Here is a 22,553-nt window from a genome sequence, read left to right as displayed (position 1 = left end):
AAAAAAAAAAAAAAAAAAAAAGCCGGGCGCGGTAGCTCACGCCTGTAATCCCAGCACTTTGGGAGGCCGAGGCGGGCGGATCACGAGGTCAGGAGATCGAGACCATCCTTGCTAACACAGTGAAACCCCGTCTCTACTAAAAATACAAAAAAATAGCCGGGCGTGGTAGCGGGCACCTGTAGTCCCAGCTACTCGGGAGGCTGAGGCAGGAGAATGGCATGAACCCAGGACGCGGAGCTTGCAGCAAGCCGAGATCATGCCACTGCACTCCAGCCTGGGCGACAGAGCGAGACTGCATCCCAAAAAAAAAAAAAAAAAAAAACTTGCAGTAAGGCTAAATAAATATACAATTAGGTATGTGTGTTAGTATACATACTTATTTCCTAGTTCTGCCCACTGAGAGGGCCTAGAAGCAATGACACACTAGTAGCAATGAGCACTCTTGTCACCCCGATCTTGGTGATTTTGTTTTTGTTTTCTTTTTAAAAATAGAGATGGCGTCTCACTATGTTGCCCAAGCTGGTCTTGAACTCTTGGCCTCAAGGAATCCTCCTGCCTCAGCCTCCCAAAGTGTTGAAATTAGAGGCCTGAGCCACCTTACCCAGCCCAAGATTTTGGTGCTTTGTAAATAATACTCTTCAATAAAAGAAACCAAGGATCTTTAAATACATGGTTTATTCCACATCTGGGTCAGGGAAAATACCAGATGAATCAAAACATTTTATAGTGCCAGAAAGTTAGGAATTAGTGCCGCACCCCAACCCCCTGATAAAGCCATGCTACAAATAGAATACAGGAGCCAACCTAAAGAAACTCCCAAGGCCAGTGCTTTCTCCTTTTTTTTTTTTTGAGACAGAGTTTCACTCTTGTTGCCCAGGCTGGAGTTCAATGGCACAATCTTGGCTCACTGCAACCTCTGCCTCCCCGGTTCAAGCAATTCTCCTGCCTCAGCCTCCTGAGTAGCTGGGATTACAGGCATGTACCACCACACCCAGCTAATTTTGTATTTTGAGTAGAGATGGGGTTTCTCCATGTTGGTCAGGCTGGTCTTGAACTCCCAACCTCAGGTGATCCGCCCACCTCGGCCTCTCAAAGTGCAGGGGTTACAGGCATGAGCCGCCGCACCCGGCCTTCTTTTTTTTCTTTTTTTTTAAGACGGAGCTTCACTCTTGTCGCCCAGGCTGGAGTGCAGTGGTGTGAGGCATGATCTTGGCTCACTGCAACCTCCACCTCCCTGGTTGAAGCGATTCTCCTGCCTCAGCCTCCTGAGTAGGTGGGATTACAGGTGCCCACCACCATGCTTAGCTAATTTTTTGTACTTTTAGTAGAGATGGGGTTTCACCATGTTGGGCAGGCTGGTCTCAAACTCCTGAACTCGGGTGATCTCCAAGCCTTGGCCTCCCAAAATGCTGGGATTACAGGCATCAGCCACTGTGCCCGGCCTACATTCTTATTGTTTTCAGTATCATAACCATGTACATGTTCAATTGCACATATAGTATGTTCTCTACAAAGGTGCAGTTTGGACCTGACTCATCTCTATCTCCAGCTCCTAGGAACATAGGAAGTACTCAGTTACATGCTTGAAAACTGCTGGGGAACAGAAATATAAGTCCAAGGACCATGAGTAACTTTTGTTTTCATCTACCACAAACAGATATACAACTCATCTGAGCCTTGGTTTGATTCATTCATATGTTCATTCTTTAATTTTTGAAGTACTTATAAATATCAGTACATACTTGATAATGTAGTGGATGCCGGAAATTCAGGTGTGTCCATTCAACTTCCTTACAAGATCTATGGAATGAAGTGTGTACTATGGTCAAGGTCAGCACATGGTTCTAGGAAAAGCTAGAAGAAAAGTAGCTCATTTCTGGAAAAGGTGATATCTGAGCTGAAAAAATGTTTTCAAGTAGAAGTGAACAAGATTGCTAAAATACGTACTACTCCAGAATATGATAATGAGCACGGATGTCTGAGTAGAATAGAGGTAAAGGTCACTAGAATTAATAAAGCAAGGTGTGGCCGAGGCAGGCAGATCACCTGAGGTCGGGAGTTTGAGACCAGCCTGACCAACATGGAGAAATCCCATCTCTAGTAAAAATACAAAATTAGCCCAGCATGGTGGCGCATGCCTGTAATCCCAGCTACTCGGGAGGCTGAGGCAGGAGAATCGCTTGAACCCAGGAGGCAGAGGATGCGGTGAGCCAAGATCACACCATTGCACTCCAGCCTGGGCAACAGGAGCAAAACTCCATCTCAAAATAAATAAAATAAAAAATAAAGCAAGGCGCATGGCCTGATCTTGCATAGATTTTTTTTATCTTCTATGAAATGATTAATGCTGCCCATAAGACTCGAGAGAAAGTAAATACCAAGGAGTAAAATTTTGTGCAATTGGCTGGGCACGGTGCCTCACACCTATAATCACAGCACTTCGGGAGGCTGAAGCGGGCAGATCACTGGAGGTCAGGAGTTCTAGACCAGCCTGGCAAACATGGTGAAACCCTGTCCCTACTAAAACTACAAAAATTAGCTGGATATGGTGGCTTTCCTCTAGAGAAGCTGGATGCAGTGGCTCATGCCTGTAATCCCAGCACTTTGGGAGGCTGAGGCAGGTGAATCACTTGAACCTAGGAGTTTGAGACCAGCCTGGGCAACCTAGGGACCTGTCTCCACAAAATAAATTCAGTAATTTATTATTGAATGGGTCTGTGGTCCCAGCTACTTATGAGTTTGAGGTGAGAGTGTCACTTGGACCCAGGAGGTGAAGGCTGCAGTGAGCTGTGATCATGCAACTGCACTCCAGTTCAGGTGACAGAGGTGACACCCTGCCTGAAAATAATAATGATAAATAAAGTATTGGTACTTTACAACAAGAGCATTGCATTGTCACCCATGTAGACAGTGAATTGACTCAGAATCACAAATACTTGTATTGGGGACCTGTATGGACACATCAAGCCCTAGGAAGAGTGCCAGGTCATCATCTGGGAAAGGAAATATTAGGAGTATTGGGGTGTGAATAGTGCTGTATAGAATTCCAATTCATTTCAAAATATATTTCACAGATTATCACAAACCTTTGTTTGTTTGTTTTTGAGACAGAGTTTTACTCTTGTTGCCCAGGCTGGAGTGCAATGGTGCGATCTCGGCTCACCTCAACCTCCGCCTCCCCGAAACCTCTCCCTCCCGGGTTCAAGTGATTCTCTTGCCTCAGCCTCCTGAGTAGCTGGGATTACAGGCATGTGCCACCACACCTGGCTAATTTTGTATTTTTAGTAGAGGCAGGGATTCACCATCTTGGCCAGGCTGGTCTTGCACTCCTGACCTCGTGATCCACCTGCCTCAGGCTCCCAAAGTGCTGGGATTACAGGTGTGAGCCAGTGCACCCGGCCAGTTTGGGTTTTTTGTTTTTTTTTTTTTTTTGAGATGGAGTCTCGCTCTGTAGCCCGGGCTGGAGTGCAGTGGCCGGATCTCAGCTCACTGCAAGCTCCGCCTCCCAGGTTTATGCCATTCTCCTGCCTCAGCCTCCCGAGTAGCTGGGACTACAGGCGCCCGCCACCTCGCCCGGCTAGTTTTTTGTATTTTTTAGTAGAGACGGGGTTTCACGGGGTTCGCCAGGATGGTCTTGATCTCCTGACCTCGTGATCCGCCCGTCTCGGCCTCCCAAAGTGCTGGGATTACAGGCTTGAGCCACCGCGCCCAGCCCAGTTTGGGTTTTTTGAGACAGAGTCTTACTCTGTCATCCAGGCTGGAGTGCAGTGGCATGATCTCGGCTCACTGCAACCTCTGCCTCCCAGGTTCAAGCAATTCTTGTGCCTCAGCCTCCTGAGTAGCTGGGACCACTGGCATGGGCCATGACACACAGCTAATTTTTGTATTTTCAGTAGACACAAAGTTTCACCATGTTGACCAGGCTGGTCTCAAACTCCAGGCCTCAAGTGATCTGCCTACCTCGACTTCCCAAAGTGTTGGGTATAGGCATGAGCCACAGCGCCCTGCCAGTTGTATGTAGTTTTAATTAAACAACTCCCCAAATTCAATTAAGATACCAATTGTATTCATAGCCTGCCCATCTAGTCACCCAAGCGAATATCATTATCCAATAATGAAATACCTCTAAACCACATGCTGGAGGGCTGGGGGGTTAAAGGAAAGGAAATGTATGATTTTTACTATTTGCTTTTTTGTTTTGTTTTGTTTTGAGACAGTCTTGCTCTGTCACCCAGGCTGGAGTGCAGTGGTGCAATCACGGTACTGCAGGCTCGACCTCCCCGGGCTCAGATGATCCTCCCTCCCCAGCTTCTGAAGTAGCTGGGATTACATGCGCACGCCCCCATGCCTGGCTAATTTTTGTATTTCTTTGTAGAGACCGGGTTCTGCCATGTTGCCTGGGCTGGTTTCAAACTCCTGGGCTGAAACGATCCACCCACCCCAGCCTTGCGAAGCATTGGGATTACAGGCGTGAGCTATCAGGCCTGGCCTGTTTTATTGTTTAATACTTTAACATTCAAGGCTTCTAATTGCAAGCAACAGTTCCAGCCTTTGGTAATTAATCCAAAAAGGTAGGTAGCTCTCAGAATGATTGGGAGCAATAGAAATCCAGAGTCACAGGCTTCTAGGAACTATGCCCAAAATTATGCCATGGGACAGGTATAGTGAGTAAGTGGCCTACCTCTCCTGCTGGCACAAGAACTATGGGAATTGCCACTGTTTCCACACTGATGTGCCGTCCGCACCTGATACATGATGTATGAGCAACTCCTCTTGCCTGTGAAAGCCGGAACCTCTGCCTCCACCCTTGCCCACAAAATGAATTCCTTGTGAAACCGTAAGTTGATCAATTTTGAAATATCTTGATATGAGTTCCATTGGTGAAACTTAGACACATGACTTAGTCACATGCCCTTCTTCAAAAGAGCCCAAGGAACTGAGAAATTTCCTAGAGCTGGCAAAAATGTTCAAAAGGGACAGGGAGTGGTGGCTCACGCCTGTATTCGCAACATTTTGAGAGGATGAGATGGGAGGATCGCTTGAGCCCAGGAGTCTGAGGCTGCAGTGAGCTGTGACGGCACCACTGCACTCAAACCTGGGCAACGGAGTGAGCTCCTGTCTCAAAATTTTTTTTTAAATGTTCAAAAGATACTGAGTGACCAGAAAAACAGAACAAATGCTTCCTATCATCTATCTTTTGACATCTCATCAGTAACATACACCTTTCTTCCACAATCAAATGTAACATCTTCATCTACAACAAAATGTTCTTGCCCCATATACTGCCACTACCCCACTAACATAAATGCAAAGTTCCTCCAAGTGTTATAAGTTACTGTGACCATTTTCTTTCCTCCCTCTTTCCCTCCCTCCCCTTTTCTTTCTCTCCCTCTCTCTCTCTCTCTTTCTGTTTCTTTCTTTTTTCCTTTTTTCTCTCTTTCTTTTCTTTCTTGACGGAGTCTCACTCTGTTGCCCAAGCTGGAGTGCACTGGCGTAATCTCAGCTCACTGCAAACTCTGCCTCCCAGGTTCAGGCAATTCTCCTGCCTCAGCCTCCTGAATAGCTGGGATTACAGGTGTGAGCTACCATGCCCAGCTAATTTTTGTATTTTTAGTAGAAACGGGGTTTCACCATGTTGGTTAGGCTGGTCTCAAACTCCTGACCTTGTGATCCGCCCACCTCGGCCTCCCAGCTTTTAGTTTAATTAGGTACCACTTGTCTATTTTTGTTTTTGCTGCAATTGCTTTTTTGGAAACTTAGCCAAAAATTCCTTACCAAGGCCGATGTCGAGAAGAGTATTTCCTAGGTTGTCTTTCTGGATTTTTATAGTTTGATGTCTTATATTTAAATCTTTAATCCGTTTTGAGTTAATTTTTGTATACGATGAAAGGTAGGGGGCCCAGACTCAATCTTCTGCACATGGCTAGCCAGTTATCCCAGAATCATTCGTTGAATAGGAAGTCCTTTCCCCATTGCTCGTTTTTGTTGACTTTGTCAAAGATCAGATGGTTGTAGGTGTGTGGCTTTATTTCTGGGTTCTTTAACCTGTTCCATTGGTCTATGTGTCTGTTTTTGTACCAGTACTATGCTATTTTGGTTACTGTAGCCTAGTAGTATAGTTGCATATGTGATGCCCATCAGTAGTGGACTGGATAAAGAAAATGTGGTACGTATACACCATGGAATACAAAAATTAGGCGGGCGTGATGGCATGCGCCTGTAATCCCAGCAATTCGGAAGGCTGAGGCGGGAGAATCGCTTGAACCCGAGAGGCGGAGTTTGCAGTGAGCCGAGATCGCGCCACTGCACTCCAGCCTGGGTGACAGAGCGAGAGTCCTTAAAAAAAAAAAAAAAAAGTTTATGGGACCAATTCCAATCCAGTCCGGGGGAGCTGCACACTGGCGACCAACATCACCCCTCAGGTCCCTTCAGGGTCGAGAGAGTGCGCTTGGAACAGACTGGGAAACTCCAGCAGGCAAAGTAAGGTGCCAGGAATAAAGACACCGCCTGACACATTCTCCATGTTCCCTACACCCACCCCTCTTCCCAGCACGCTTCCATCGGGCTGCAACTCTGTCCTCCCCCCGGGAGCCTCAGATTGAAATGTTGCAAGGCAGACACCGATTCTCAAAGTCACAGGCTTAGGAATCTGAGCTACAAAGAAAAATAAACCCCTGCTTCCCCAACTCCCCGCTACTCCGCTCGGCCCTGCTGCCCTGCACCTGCCCCCTCCTCCATAATTTAAACTGTCCTCCCAGAAGCTGGAGAGATGGCCCGCCCGTCAGAAAACAGAGGACCAGCATGCTGCAAATGCCTGGGGTAGGTAGGAGCAGACGGCGATATTAGCGCAGGGGTGTAAGACACAAGTGGCTCTCAGCCCAAAGAAGACTCTGAGGGAGAGGGCACACTAGGCTTTCATAGGGGCGTGCGCTGGACAGGAGCTCACAGGTTACGGAAAGAATTGTCTGAGAAAGGCTCTGGTCTGACCCGAAAGGCCCTTAGTTCCCATGGCAACGTCTCAGTGTCTGGCAGTAACAGGCTCTGTGCCCGGACTCTCTGGGTCTGGAGGTCCCGCCTCCTCCAGCCTCTCACAGCCCAGAGGCACCTCCCATTGGCGCCTGACGGTTTAGGGCGGCTGTTCTCGCAGCTGTGACAGAACCAGCCTGAGGAGCGATCCTGTGTCTCTTAGTTGTTTCTTCCCGCCCACCTGCTACTCAAAGCCACCACCCACTTGCATGCCCCCTTGTGGACACCTTAAAGGTACCGTCTAGATCTGAACCGCGCTGAGGGAATGGTCAGCTTCGCTCCCATTAGATAGCTTTGCCCAAAGGACATAGCGACCGCCCAGACAAAAATTTCTTTCTACAAGCTGCATGTGTCTGTGGCCTCTAAGAGTCAAAACCAAACCCAAAAGAAAAAGCCAACCCCACCCCCGGCAGAAAGCAAACAAACAAAAAACAACCCCAAAACAGCCGCCCACCCACCTTTCCTGTGAGGAGTCCTTGAGAAGAGCCTCTCCAGCCAGGACCAGGTAAGGGAATCTGTGCACTTGGTGGGACCCAGAACACCCAGTGGCAGGAACGTGACAGCCACACTCTGACCCCACCACTGACACACAGATCAGGATGCATCACCCTGAGAGATGACACCACAAATCTGGCTCTCATGGATTGATTTCACACTGTCTCATCGATCCCATCACTCACACCAGATTCCCTTATCACTGACCCTACATACCCACAATCATTGATTCCATGGACCTCATCACTATCCCAAAGACCACCCATCACTAATCTACAGACCCTCCTCTATCACCCCAGGGACCTCACAGATTCCCCATCCCTGAATCCAGGATCTATAGAACCTCATCTCTTACCCCCACAGACCTATTAATAAGAGGATACATTCATGGGAGACCGTGTTGACCATTTTACACACCCACTGCGTGTGTGTGTGTGCTGATTAATGGACTTAGGTAAACTTTAGTGTTTTGGTAGGTAATGCAGTTTTTCAATGCCTTTTCTTTTTCTTTCCTTTTCTTGACATCTTTAAAGGCCTTACCTCAGTAAGTGTGGATTGCAATTTATTAATGCCTATCCCTTATTGAGTCCTTGTCATGCATATTTATTAATAGTAATTCATAATTCTTACAACTCAGAAACACCAGAGACTCACATAAGAAGAATGGCTATGGGATTTTATTTACTTATTTATTCATTTTGGTGTCTGTAGATTATAAAAGTCATTCATTTGTATCAAGTCACTAAGTGTATACTTTATTTTCTTAAAAAAAATTCTAATTACACAAAAAATTTTTTTAGACAGGGTGTCACTCTGTCACCCAGGCTGGAGTGCAGTGGTATAAACATGGCCACCACAGCCTTGACCTTCTGGGTTCGAGTGCTCCTCCCACTTTACCCTACCTAGTAGCTGAGACCACAGGCATGTACCAATACATCCGCCTAATTAAAAAAAAATTTTTTTGTAGATATGTGGGTCTCACTATGTTGCAGAGACTGACCTTGAACTCCTGGGCTCAACTGATACTCCTATCTTGGCCTCCCAAAGTGTTGAGATTACAGGTGTGAGCTATTGCACCCAGCTGATAAAATCTTAAAAAGAGTAACTTTGGGACCTAATGTAAAATTTCCACTGAGCTGATGCGTCAGAAATTAAGGTAGAATAAGATGGTCCTGGCCGGGCACAGTGGCTCATGCCTGTAATCCCAGCAATTTGGGAGACCAACGTGCAGGACTCACTTGAGGTCAGAAGTTCGAGACTAGTCTAGCCAACATGGTGACACACTGTCTCTACTAAAAATACAAAAATTAGCCTGGAGGTTGCAGTGAGCCCAGATTATGCCAGTGCACTCCAGTCTGGGCAACAGAGGGAGACTCTGTCTCAAAAAGGAAAAAAAAAAAAAAAAGAAGAAGAAACAAAATCTTAATTTCTTCATCAAGTGTAAAAATGTGGACTGGAGTCCAGATGCGGTGTGGCTCACGCTAGTAATCCCAGCACTTTGGAAGGCCGAGGCGGGCGGATCACAAGGTCAGGAGATCAAGACCACGGTGAAACCCCATCTCTACTAAAAATACAAAAAATTAGCCGGGCGAGATGGCGGGCGCCTGTAGTCCCGGCTACTCGGGAGGCTGAGGCAGGGGAATGGCGTGAACCCGGGAGACGGAGCTTGCAGTGAGCTGAGATCGTGCCACTGCACTCCAGCTTGGACGACAGAGCCAGACTCCATCTCAAAAAAAAAAAAAAAAATGGACTGGACTCTGGAGGAACAATACATAAAAACACACACAGGCACTATTTTTTTTGAAGATTTATTGAGAAATATTAATAACATATCACAGAGGCCACCCATTGAAAGTGTAAAATTCAACGGTTTTCAGTATACAATAAATTTTAGATCATTTTCATTACCCTGAAGAAAACTCCATATCCCTCCATTTCCCCCCAACTTCCCTAATCCTGGGCCACCACTAATCTACTTTCTGTTTCTATGTATTGTTCTATTTTGGACATTTTATTTCAATGGAATTACATAACCTGTGGTGTTTTGTGACTGGCTTTTTTCACATAGCATCATATTTTCAAGGTTTATTAAATGTTGCATGTGCAGAGGGGGCACTTTACATAAGGATAAACCTGGGGCGGGGAGTGCTTATTGATTTTGAAACTTCAAAATTGTAAAAGGGAAATTATTGGTTTCAAATAGAGGAAAAACCTATTCGGGCTAAAATCCTCCATTCTCGCCAGTTTGTAATGTGGAGTTTTATTGCAAAGAATTCCAAGGTTTTTATGCACATTTTCTGCAAATTCTCCCTGTGTTTGTGGAACAGTCACAGAATGTGGAGGTGTGGGCTTCTGGACTCTGGCTGGAGATTCGAGTCCAGGAGAACTCAGGTGCCAGGGTAGGCAGAGGAAAACAGTGCCAGAGTGCCAATAGAACTCTTTGAAATGGAAAACTTAAAATGTTCCCTCCCAAAGGAGTCCCAGATAACCACACAAAAGAGGAGTTTGCTGAGCCGGTCAGTCGCAATTGTCCAATAAGATGCAGAAAGACTGGGAAAGAAGGAAGTTTATTTCTGCAACCGGTTACGTGGAGAAGGGCCAAGTAACTCACCAGACCAACTCAAAGTTACAAGTTTTTTTCTAGTGCTTATAGACATCTTCAGCTCCATGCTATGGTGGGATTGCACCTACAAGCAGGAGTGTTGCATTCAACCAACATCTAATCTTTAACTAGGGTCTAGGGTCTGGAAAGATTTCTCTAGAGTCTTAGAAAGTTTCTGAATCTTAAGACAGGCCGAGGTGAATGTATAAGAATGCTATTATTATTCTATCAGACATTAGGGTCTGAGAAGACCCAGACAGGGTCTTAATGGGTTTGTTTTTGCATTCCATCCCTGATACTCAGGTGAAGGGGGCCCGCCCCTCCACACTTGTGGGTGTTTCTCATCAGGTGGGACAAGAGACTGAGAAAATAAATAAGACACAGAGACAAAGTATAGAGAAAGAACAGTGGGCCCAGGGGACCGGCACTCAGCATACAGAGAACCTGCGCTGGCACTGGTCTCTGAGTTCCCTCAGTGTTTACTGATCACTATCTCTACCATCTCAGAGAGGGGGATGTGGCAGGACTATAGGGTAATGGTGGGGAGACGGTCAGCAGGAAAACGTGAGCAAAGATCTCTGTGTCATAAATAAGTTTAAGGAAAGATGCTGTGCCTTGATGTGCACATAGGCCAGATTTATGTTTGACTTTACACAAACATCTCGGTGCATTAAAGAGCAGTGTTGCAGCCAGCATGTCTCACCTCCAGCCATAAGGCGGTTTTCTCCTATCTCAGTAAATAGAACGTATGATCGGGTTTTATGCTGACACATTCCATTCCCAGGGACAAGCAGGAGACAGATGCCTTCCTCTTATCTCAACTGCAAAAAGGCCTTCCTCTTTCACTAATCTTCCTCAGCACAGACCCTTTACAGGTGTAGGGCTGGGGGACGGTCAGTTCTTTCCCTTCTCAGGAGGCCATATCTCAGGCTATCACATGGGGAGAAACCTTGGACAATACCTGGCTTTCCTAGGCAGAGGTCCCTGTGGTCTTCCGCAATGTATTGGGTCCCTGGGTACTTGAGATTAGAGAATGGTGATGACTTTTAACAACCATACTGCCTTCAAGCATTTGTTTAACAAAGCACATCCTGCATGACCCTAAATCCATTAAATCTTGAGTCAACACAGCACATGCCTCTGCAAGCACAGGGTTGGGGCTAGGGTTACAGACTAACAGCATCTCAAGGCAAAAGAATTTCTCTTAGTACAGAACAAAATGGAGTCTCTTATGTGGACTTTCTACATAGACACAGTAACAGTCTGATCTTTCTTTTCCCCACACTCAGGCATCAGTTTCTCCATTTCCTTAACGTCTAACTTATGCATTCATCACAATTATAGTAAAGGGTTAGTGGAAACTGTTCTGGTTGCTAATGGAAACCTCGCCTGCCACACTGCCATCAGAACTGAAGCCCACTACAGAACACTGAAAATGCCTGCAAACACTGACTTTACTGACAACTCTTAAATTACAGAAAATCAAGTTCATGCTCCCTCCCAGCTCTGTCCTCCAGAATTGCAAGTTAGAAACGTGCACATTTTCCTAGGTTCAGTTTTGCATAGATGGAGCTCGTCAGTGAAAGCATTTGTTTGATTTCATGCATTAATGTTTCCTTTTGTCATTTCCTTTTTATTTATTTATTTATTTATTCATTTATTTATTTAGAGACAGTTTCCATCCTCTCGCTCAGGCTGGAGTGCAATGTCGCGGTCTCGGCTTACTGCAACCTCCGCCTCCCGGGTTCAAACGATTCTCCTGCCTCAGCCTCCCAAGTAGCTAGGATTACAGGCATGCACCACCAGGCGTGGCTAATTATTATTATTATTTTTTTTTTTTGAGACGGAGTTTCGCTCTCGTTGCCCATGCTGGAGTGCAATTGCGTGATCTTGGCTCACTGTAACCTCCGTCTCCCGGGTTCAGGCGATTCTCCTGCCTCAGCCTCCCGAGTAGCTGGGATTACAGGCATGCGCCACCACCGCGGCTAATTTTGTATTTTTAGTAGGGACGGGGTTTCTCCATGTTGGTCAGGCTGGTCTTCAACTCCCGACCTCAGGTGATCCACCCGCCTCGGCCTCCCAAAGTGCTGGGATTACAGGCGTGAGCCATCGCGCCCAGCCAATTTTTGTATTTTTAGTAGAGACGGGGTTTCACCATGTTGCCCAGGATGGTCTCGAACTCCTGAGTTCAGGGAATCCACCTGCCTCAGCCTCCCAAAGTGCTGGGGTTACAGGCCTGAGCCACCACGCCCGGCCTATTTCATTTCATTTTATTTTATTTTAAGACTGAGTCTCACTCTGTCGCCCAGGCTGGAGCGCAAAGGCGCGATCTCGGCTCACTGCAACTTCCGCTTCCCGGGTGCAAGCGAGTCTTGTTCCTCCGCCTCCTGAGTAGCTGGGATTACAGGCGCCCACCACCACGCCTGGCTAATTTTTGTATTTTTAGTACAGACAGGGGTTTCATGTTGGCGGCCGGACTGGTCTCGAACACCTGACCTCAAGTGATCTGCCCGCCTCGGCCTCCCAAAGTGCTGGAACTACAGGCGTGAACCACCGCGCCCAGCCCCATTTCCTTTATTTTATTTTATTATTTTCAGACGGAGTTTCGCTCTTGCCGCGCAGGCTGGTGTGCAGTGGAGCGATCTCGGCTCACTGCAACCTCTACCTCCTCGGTTCAAGCGATTCTCCTGCATCAGCCTCCGGAGTAGCTGGGATTACAGGCACACGCCACTACGTCCGGCTATATTTCTTTTAATTTTTTTTTTTTTTTTTTTGAGACGGAGTCTTGCTCTGTCCCCCTGGCTGGAGTGCAGTGGCGCGATCTCGGCTCACTGCAAGCTCCGCCTCCCGGGTTCACGCCATTCTCCTGCCTCAGCTTCCCCAGTAGCTGGGACTACAGGCGCCCGCCACTGCGCCCGGCTAATTTTTTGTATTTTTAGTAGAGACGGGGTTTCACCGTGGTCTCGAACCCCTGACCTTGTGATCCGCCCGCCTCAGCCTCCCAAAGTGTTAGGATTACAGGCGTGAGCCACCGCGCCCGGCCATTTCTTTTATTTTTAATTTTTATAATTTACTAGCCTGTTTGTTGATCACAAGACTGGGACTGGCGGTGAACAAGGTTGGGTCTCGGTGTTCACCGGGCGGAGGGCATGGGCCAGGTGGGAGGGTCTCCTGCGCCTGCTGCAAATCTCCATGAAAGTGTAGGAAACAGCACCAAACGTGACTGCAAAGTTTGGGTTTGGCGCGCGGGTAGGCGTTCCACCGCAGATACGCGGAGGAAAGCTTTTGCTGCGCTTGTAGGCAGGTCGGCCCCAAGCACTTCTTATTGGCTAATGTGGAGCAAACCTGCACATCCATTGGCTGAAAGCTCCGTCTATTTGAGGCTGACTGAAAGCGTCCCTTCCTTCTGTGTTGGCTGGAAACGGACTGTCCGCCTAGTCACATCTGATCGCGTTTCCCACTGGTCACCGTTTCCGGAAGCCCGCCTTCGCGTTTCCGGAATCCCAGAACAGGCTGGGTCTGCAGATGGTGTGCAAGTGCGCCGTGGCAAGTGTGGTTCCGCAGTCTTGGGCTGTTCCACCCAAGCGGGGGCTGTAGCACCCGCTGGACATGGGACGCCGGAGGGTCAGCGGCGTTTAGTCCTCGCCTTCATCGTCCTTAGGTATGAAATCGGCCATCGCCAGGGCGGGAACTGGGACCTGGGCTGCGTCCCGGCCCATCCCCATTAGTCCACCGGACTCACGGACGCCCTCGCTGTCGCTGACACAGTTTCTTGACCTCTGACCCGTATTGTCTCGAGATTAAAGGTAAAAACGGGGCTTTTTCATTCCACTCGGGTAAAACGCCCTTTTTATTTCTAGGCAGGTGTTTTGTTGCAGAACGCCTCGAAGGGAGGGAGTGACCGGCAGGTTGAAGTTTATTAAATAAAATACATTCCTGGCTTATATAATGTTCGTGATAAAGCACCCCAACCCTTAACAAATCTCACTTTTTGCCAATTGTATTATTTAGTGGACTGTCTCTGATAAGGACAGCCAGTTAAAATGGCATTTTGTTGTTGTTGCTAATTAAACCCAATTTTTAGGTTTGGTGGTTGTCCTAACAGAAGCAACTTCTCAGGCTTTATAAAATCATATTTCTTGTGGGAAATTTCTGTGAAAGGCACAGCGAGTTAGTTTGGAATTGTTTTAAAGGAAGTGAGTTCCTGGTTTTGATATCTTAGTAGTAGTATTTTCCCCAATGTCTTTGAAATCTTAATTTTGGGTCACGTGTGTAGAGTAACTTTTGTGAAAGAAACAACCAGTTAAGGAGGTTTTGGAATTTCCTTTATGAAATATAATACTGGTTTTGATTTTTTTTTTTTTTTTTTCAGTAGAGATGGGTTTTGCCATGTTGGCTAGTCTTGAACTCCTGACCTCAGGTGATCTGCCCACTTCATCCTACCAAAGTGCTGGGATTACAGGCATGAGCCACAACGCCCGACCTATTCTCCAACTTTCAAAATTATTTTTAAAAGTTGTTTTCGCTAATCTGGGTCCTTTACATGTCCATTATGTATTTTAGAATTGGGTTGCCAATTTCTGCAAAACAAAAGCCTCCCCAATATTCAAATTGGAATTTCACTGAATCTATAGGTCAGTTTGGAAAGAACTGACATATTAACGGTATTGAGTCTTCTAATCTCTGAACACAGTATAACTCTGTTTAGGTCTTTTTTCAGGTTCTCCTAGAAGTGTGTTTAATTTTTATAGTATATATTTTGCACTTCTTTTGCCAGATGCATCAGTATGTATTTCATACTGTTTATGGTGTTATAAATGGCATTTAAGGTTTTAAGGATCAGATTCTTCATGGCTAGTACATGCAAAATCATCTGCTTTATATATATTGATCTTTATTTTGCAATCTCACTAAGCTCATTTAGTTCTAGTGTTGAAGATACCATCAGATTTTTTTTATATAGACCATCATATAATCCGTTAATAAAGATGATTTTACTTCCTTTCCAGTCTGGATACATTGTATTCTTTCGTTTATTGCACTAGCTAGCACTTCCAGTATAATGCTTAGTAGAAATGTTGAGACCAGGTGTCCTCTTTTTGCTGATCTTTGGGCTTTTACCATTAAGTATGATGTTAGCAGTAGATTTCTCACACATACTCTTCATTGGTTAAGGAAATTCCCAGAATCCCAGAATTCTCTTCCTCCTTAACTGAATTATTCTCCTTAATGAATGCTGGATGCCTAGTAAATTTTTTTTTCTTTTTTTTTTGAGACAGAGTCTCGCTCTGTCACCTATGCTGGAGTGCAGTGGTGTGATCTCAGCTCACTGCAACCTCCGTCTCCCAGGTTCAAGCGATTCTCCTGCCTCAGCCTCCTGAGTAGCTGGTATTATAGACCTGGCCTTTTTTTTTTTTTTTTTTTTGGTATTTTTAGTAGAGACAGGGTTTTGCCCTGTTGACCAGGCTGGTCTCAAACTCCTGACCTCAGGTGATCTGCCTGCCTCAGCCTCCCAAAGTGCTGAAATTACAGGCTTGAGCCACCACACCCAGCCGATGCCTAGTAATTTTTTATTTTCCACTTTGGCTGTTGGGAAAAGGAATTATTCCTGGACCTTTTTGAGCTCTGTGGATTCTTCCCTCTAATCCTTTAAGGTAGTTATTTTTCCCTGGCTTCAGGTAGTTTTCACACACACATGTGTTGATGAATATTTAGCTGAACTTAAGGACGATCCTCTGTAGATTTTTGTGCAATTCTCTCCTCGTCAGTGTTTTGCCTTGTCAACTCTGGCCACTTTGGCCTCATCAGATTCCTCATTCTATCTCAACACTAGGAGACCACTAGGCTCTGCCTGAGTTACCCCTCCCAGCAGTAGTCTGGAAAAACTGTAGGAAAAATTTATTTCTGTTTTTTCAGGGATCACTGTTCTTCATTGAAAATTGACATTTTTGTATATTCAATGTCTTAAAAACCATTGTTTCACCTATTTTGTTTAGCTTTTTAGTATTTACAGATATAAGGGTAAATCTGGTCTGTTTCTCCATTTGACCAGAAGCAGACATCTGTTCATTCTGTTAATGGTGACTTTCAGACAATAGAATAATAAAATTAATATGAATATGCCACACTTTTCTAGTTAAAATGTTTTGTCTAGGAAATATTCTTTACTGTGAGGTTGTAAAATGATTCTCAGATAAAAACAAGGTAAAATCAAAGGTGGCTACTTTCCAACCTTGCTCTCTCCCACCTATGGGTTGTATTTTAATTTTTCTTAAGAGACAGGGGTCTTGCTCTGTTGTCCAGGTTGCACTTGAACTCCTGGGCTCAAGGGATCCTCCTACCATATCCTCCCAGGTAGCTAGGATTACAGGCGTGCACCACCACACCTCGCTCCCACCTATTATTTCATCATTTTGATTAGGTCTTGGCTTATCCTTCCACTGTGTTTTGAAAGTATAAACATAGCTGGGCGCGGTGGTTCATGCCTATAATCCCAACGCTTTGGGAGGCCAAGGCGGGCAGATCACAAGGTCAAGGTATCATGATCATCCTGGCCAACATGGTAAAACCCCGTCTCTACTAAAAATATAAAAATTAGCTGGGCATGGTGGCGCATGCCTGTAGTCCCAGCTACTCAGGAGACTGAGACAGGAGAATCTTTTGAACCCAGGAGGCGGAGGTTGCAGTGAGCCAAGATTGTGTAAGTGCACTCCAGCCTAGGCAGCAGAGTGAGACTCCATCTCAAAAAAAAAAAGAGAGAAAGTATAAACATATATAGCGATCCGCCCTTCTCACAAAAATTAGCACATTATTCTACACCCTCCTATTTTTTATATAACATAATCTGAAGATTATGAAATACACAGTTACACAATACACCTTGTACGTATATATCTGAGAGTTAATTCAGCCCATCCATTGCTGGAAATCTTTCCAGTCTGTTGCATTTACAAATATTTACATTCCTTTGTGCATACTACATTTCATAATCTTATCAGTGTATCTTCTGGATAGAAGCAAGCAGCCTAGGTCACATGATATATGCATGTAAGATTGCACATGGACATTATTCAGTTCCCTCTTATAAGAGTTGTACAGTTTCACATTTTCACAATATGAATTATTTCTCCAGTCTTGCCAATATGAGTATTTTAATATACTTTTGGATTTTTGCTCATCTGATTGTCATAAAGTGATATGTAATATAAATTGCATTTTCTTTATGAGGAATATGAAGCATCTTCTTAAAGGTTTAAGGGTCTTTATCTTTTCATATGAAATATCTATGTCTTTTGTCTATTTCTATATCAGGCTGTAGGATCTTTCACGTCTCAGTTTTTTTTTTTTGTTTTTTTTTTTGAGACAGAGTCCTCGCTCTGCCGCCCAGGCTGGAGTGCAGTGGCCAGATCTTGGCTCACTGCAAGCTCCGCCTCCCGGGTTCACGCCATTCTCCTGCCTCAGCCTCCCGAGTAGCTGGGACTACAGGCGCCCACCACCTCGCCCGGATAGGTTTTTGTATTTTTTAGTAGAGACGGGGTTTCACCGGGTTAGCCAGGATGGTCTCGATCTCCTGCCCTCGTGATCCGCCCATCTCAGCCTCCCAAAGTGCTGGGATTACAGGCTTGAGCCACCGCGCCCGGCTCACATCTCAGTTTTTACGTGTTTACATGTATTAAGTGAATGACTCTGTCACATAAGTTGCAGATATCTCCAATTTGTCATTTTCATTTGTTTATATTTTTAGTCCTACAAAAAAATTATTGATTCTTCCTCATTTTTACTGGATTTCTGAGTCACAGTTATTGATTTCCTAATTCCCATGTCATAAAGAAATTCGCCCATGTTTACTTCTAGTACTGGTAAAGTTTCTTTTTGTTTTGTTCTTACATTTATATCTCTTGCTTTATTGGGACTTTATCCTGCTTTACACTGCCAGGAATGATTCTAATCTTTTTTTTTTTTCCCAAAAAGGTTATAAACCTGTACCAACACTAATTACCAAAAAGTTCTTCATTTTCAAAATGGTTCCAGTGTAATGTCTCCTGCAAAGAAAGGTGATTAGGAAAAAATAAAGGGCTGTTTTGTCACACATGAGGCAGACTTGAGACATTATCAACATTCAAAAATATATAAATGGAGTAGAGGTTCAATAAGCACACAACTCAAGCATTCAAGAAGATCCAGAAGTTCATCATGGAGGGGATGGGAGCACCAGCTATGCACACAGACACCAAGGCAGTCTGGGCCAGCAAAAAAAAACCTCCCCTAACCAAAAGGGAATGAACCATACTTATCTGTATATAGATGGGCAGAAAGAGTAATGTGGACAAAGATTTACCAAATAACTTCTAGGCTGGGCGCGGTGGTTCATGCCTGTAATCCCAGCACTTTGGGAGGCCAGGGCAGGCAAATTACTTGAGGTCAGGAGTTCAAGAGCAGCCTAGCCAACATGATGAAACCCAGTCTCTACTAAAAATACAAAAATTAGCCAGGCATGGTGGCACGTGCTGGTAATCCCAGCAACTCGGGAGGCTGAGGCAGGAGAATCACTTGAACCGGGGAGACAGTTGCAATGAGCTGAGATCGCGCCACTGCACGCCAGCCTGGGCGAAACAGTGAGACTCCACCTCAAAAAAAAAAACAAAACTTCTAAATGTTATTTTTCTCAGTGTACTTGTCACGTTAAAAATCTATTCAACATGAATGAAAATGGATTATAATAAAGTTACATAACAAAAAATTATTTTTCACGCAAATTGTGCAATTCCATAGATGACAGTAATTTAGGAGGGAACTACCTGTTAAAGGTCTGACTTATAAGTGTGCTAAATATGTGTACATATACCCACCATTTCTTAACTCATGTAACACTAAAAGATACCAAGAACTTCACTTAGAAGAAATTGATAAAGTAACTTTTCATCATTCAAAATTATCCATCCAGGCTGGGCATGGTGGCTCACGCCTGTAATCCTGGCACTTTGGGAGGCTGAGGTGGGCAGATCACCTGAGGTCAGGGGTTCAAGACCAGCCTGGCCAACATGGTGAAACCCCATCTCTATTAAAAATACAAAAATTAGCCAGGCATGGTGGAGGGTACCTGTAATCCCAGGTACTTGGGAGGCTGATGCAGAAGAATCATTTGAACCTGGCAGGCAGAGATTGCAGTGAGCCAAGAACGCCCCACTGCACTCAAGCCTGGGCAACTAGAGTGAGACTCCACCTCAAAAATAAAAATTATCCATCTTGCTCAGAGCTTAAACAATATAAGCAAATATCTCCTATGTTATTCTTTGATTAAATATTGGGTTCATCTATGTTAGTTTTTTTCATGTATCTTCATGAGTGAAATTTTTCTGGAATTTGATGTTCAAGAGCTATCCCATCTACTTCTGTACAGTTATTTAGTCTTATATGTTTGTTGTTTTGTTTTCGACAGGGTCTTGCTCCATCACCCAGGCTGCAGTGCAGTGGGGTGATCACAGCTTACTGCAGCCTCAAACTCCTGGGCTCAAGCAGTCCTCTCACCTCAGCCTCCTGAGTAGCTGGGACTACAGGCAATGTGCTACCACACCTGACTAATTTATTTTTTGCAGAGATGGGGGTCTCCCTATGTTGTCCAGGCAAGTCGGAAACTCCAGGGTTCAAGTGATACTCCTGTCTCAACCTCCCAGACTGGATTACAGGCATGAGCCACTGTGCTCAGCCTCATCTTACATGATATTTTTTTCTATGTTTTGAACTTTTTTGGTTGTTTTTGAAACTGAATCACATTTAATAATGTTTTCTTAGAAAAAAAACCATCCACATATAAAAATCATGTCTAACACAGTTCACATACTTATGTTAATACCAAAAAATATCCCCTAAACATATAGTTGTATCCCATTTCTCCTTTCTTATAGCACTGACAAAGCCTAATAAATAATAGTTTTCTTCAAAAGACTAGATTTTGATGAAAAACATATATGAGTTTTTATTTCATGATTTCAGCTTTTCATTAAGCCTTTCCATTCATTCTTTTGGGTATTCTTATTCTACCTTGCTGAGAAATCATTATTTAACTGAATAAATATTTGAGGCCCTACAACACTACAGGCACTGTCCTAAGTGCTGGGGATACAGTGGTGATGGTAAACAAACTGCCCTCAGTCTTCTTGGTTTTTTTTTTTTTTTTTTTTTTTTGAGACGGAGTCTCGCTCTGTCACCCAGGCTGGAGTACAGTGGCGCGATCTCCGCTCACTGCAAGCTCCGCCTCCCGGGTTCACGCCATTCTCCTGCCTCAGCCTCCCGAGTAGCTGGGACTACAGGCGCCGCCACCTCGCCCGGCCAATTTTTTTTGTATTTTAAGTAGAGACGGGGTTTCACCGTGTTAGCCAGGATGGTCTCGATCTCCTGACCTCGTGATCCGCCCGTCTCAGCCTCCCAAAGTGCTGGGATTACAGGCTTGAGCCACCGCGCCCGGCTCAGTCTTCTTGGTTTTATACACAGAGCAATTTCTATTGATAACTGTTTTAGTTATTTCATAGGATTTAAAATATAGGTCTCATTATCATTCTAAATCATCTGTAATTTCACTTTTTATTTGCTCTTTAAGAACGGTTTAGGCCGGGCGCGGTGGCTGAAGCCTGTAATCCCAGCACTTTGGGAGGCCGAGACGGGTGGATCACGAGGTCAGGAGATCGAGACCATCCTGGCTAACACAATGAAACCCCGTCTCTACTAAAAATACAAAAAAATTAGCCGGGCGTGGTGGCGGCGCCTGTAGTCCCAGCTACTTGGGAGGCTGAGGCAGGAGAATGGCGGGAACCCGGGAGGCGGAGCTTGCAGTGAGCCGAGATCGCGCCACTGCACTCCAGCCTGGGCGACAGAGCGAGACTCCGCCTCAAAAAAAAAAAAAAAAAAAAAAAAAGAACGGTTTATATGTAGTACTAAATTTCCACGAGGTAAGAATCCATATGGCTATCTGCTAGTTTCTGAGTTATAACTGTGGTGAAAAATGAATTATATGACACTTGGCTTTAGAAATTTGTTAGAGAGAAATCATTTCTGAATGTCTTTTAAAAAACTGCTGAACACTCAACAACCCCACTTTCACTAAAGTCACAAGGCTTTCTTTTATAGGTTTTTTTGATGTAGCATGTGAAATTAATACTCATCCAAAGCTTTCTTCATTGTATTTTACTGATTTTTTTCAGAATTAACATTCTGATGTTCAATAAGACATAAAGAGAGATGACATATTTGTCTATCATCATTGTCTTAAAGTCCTCCTCTCATAAAATGGCTTAATACCAATACAAATAACAGTCACCAAGTCATGTAAATCTCAAATCATTCAACCCTTACAATCTAATGAATAAGATTAAACAGACATAGATTTAAGATACGGGCCGGGCGCGGTGGCTCAAGCCTGTAATCCCAGCACTTTGGGAGGCCGAGGCGGGTGGATCACAAGGTCAGGAGATCGAGACTATCCTGGCTAACATGGTGAAACCCCGTCTCTACTAAAAATACAAAAAACTAGCCGGGCGTGGTGGCGGGCGCCTGTAGTCCCAGCTACTTGGGAGGCTGAGGCGGGAGAATGGCGTGAACCCGGGGGGCGGAGCTTGCAGTGAGCCGAGATCGCGCCACTGCACTCCAGCCTGGGAGACACAGTGAGACTCCGTCTCAAAAAAAAAAAAAAAAAAAAAAATACTTTCCAAAAAACATACAGAGGCAAGATGTATTGAAACAAAACATGCCAAATAAATTGTATGACATAGTTCAAGGCTTTTCTAGATTAATTAATTACATGATTTTTGTGGAAATACAACAGAATTTTGCTAATGATGAAAGATTTCCAAAATGAATTATATATAAATTCTTGTGGGGTTTTTTTTTTTTTTTTGGAGATGGGGTCTTTCTCTGTCACCCAGGCTGGAGTGCAGTGACATGATCTTGACTCACTGCAACCTCCACCTCCCAGGTTCAAGCAATTCTCATGCCTCAGCCTCCCAAGTAGCTGGGACTATAGGCATGTGCCACCATGCCCAGCTAATTTTTGTATTTTTAGTAGAGGCGGGGTTTCACCATGTTGGTCAGGCTGGTCTCGAACTCCTGACCTCAGGTGATCCACCCACCTCCGCTTCCCAAAGTGCTAGGATTACAGGCATGAGTCACCTTGCCTGGCCGAATTATATATAAATTCTTTATGGAACATCTCTGATAAGAATGTTTTGAGAATTATTCAAAAAGAATTAATGCTATCATCTCATAAAATTTTACCCTGATATTCTGCAATGATCAGTAATTTCCTTCCTATATTGATTGCATGGTGAATTATCTGCTGCTGCTTCTGGATGTGTGCCCTGTTAAAATGCCTTCCAATATTACTTACATTTGTGGGGTTCCTCAAGAGAAAAAAATAAATGATGTCAATTAAGAAGTC

The 22,553-nt window shown here is 44.7% G+C and overlaps 1 protein-coding gene across 1 annotated transcript in view; it reads left to right on the top strand.

Moving 5' to 3' along the window:
* The first annotated feature begins 13,610 nt into the window (after window positions 1-13,610).
* Window positions 13,611-22,553, top strand: part of HKR1 (HKR1, GLI-Kruppel zinc finger family member) — a 410,249-nt gene continuing 401,306 nt past the window's right edge. Inside the window, exon 1 of the mRNA XM_025368077.1 lies at window positions 13,611-13,929. The gene's annotated coding sequence lies outside the window, so the exon portion shown is untranslated. The remainder of the gene's footprint in view (window positions 13,930-22,553) is intronic.

Source organism: Theropithecus gelada, chromosome 19 (genome assembly GCF_003255815.1).
Source record: "Theropithecus gelada isolate Dixy chromosome 19, Tgel_1.0, whole genome shotgun sequence".
Taxonomy (NCBI): Eukaryota; Metazoa; Chordata; class Mammalia; order Primates; family Cercopithecidae; genus Theropithecus; species Theropithecus gelada.
The sequence above is the reverse complement of the archived record's forward strand: the minus strand, read 5'-3'. Positions and strand labels throughout refer to the sequence as shown.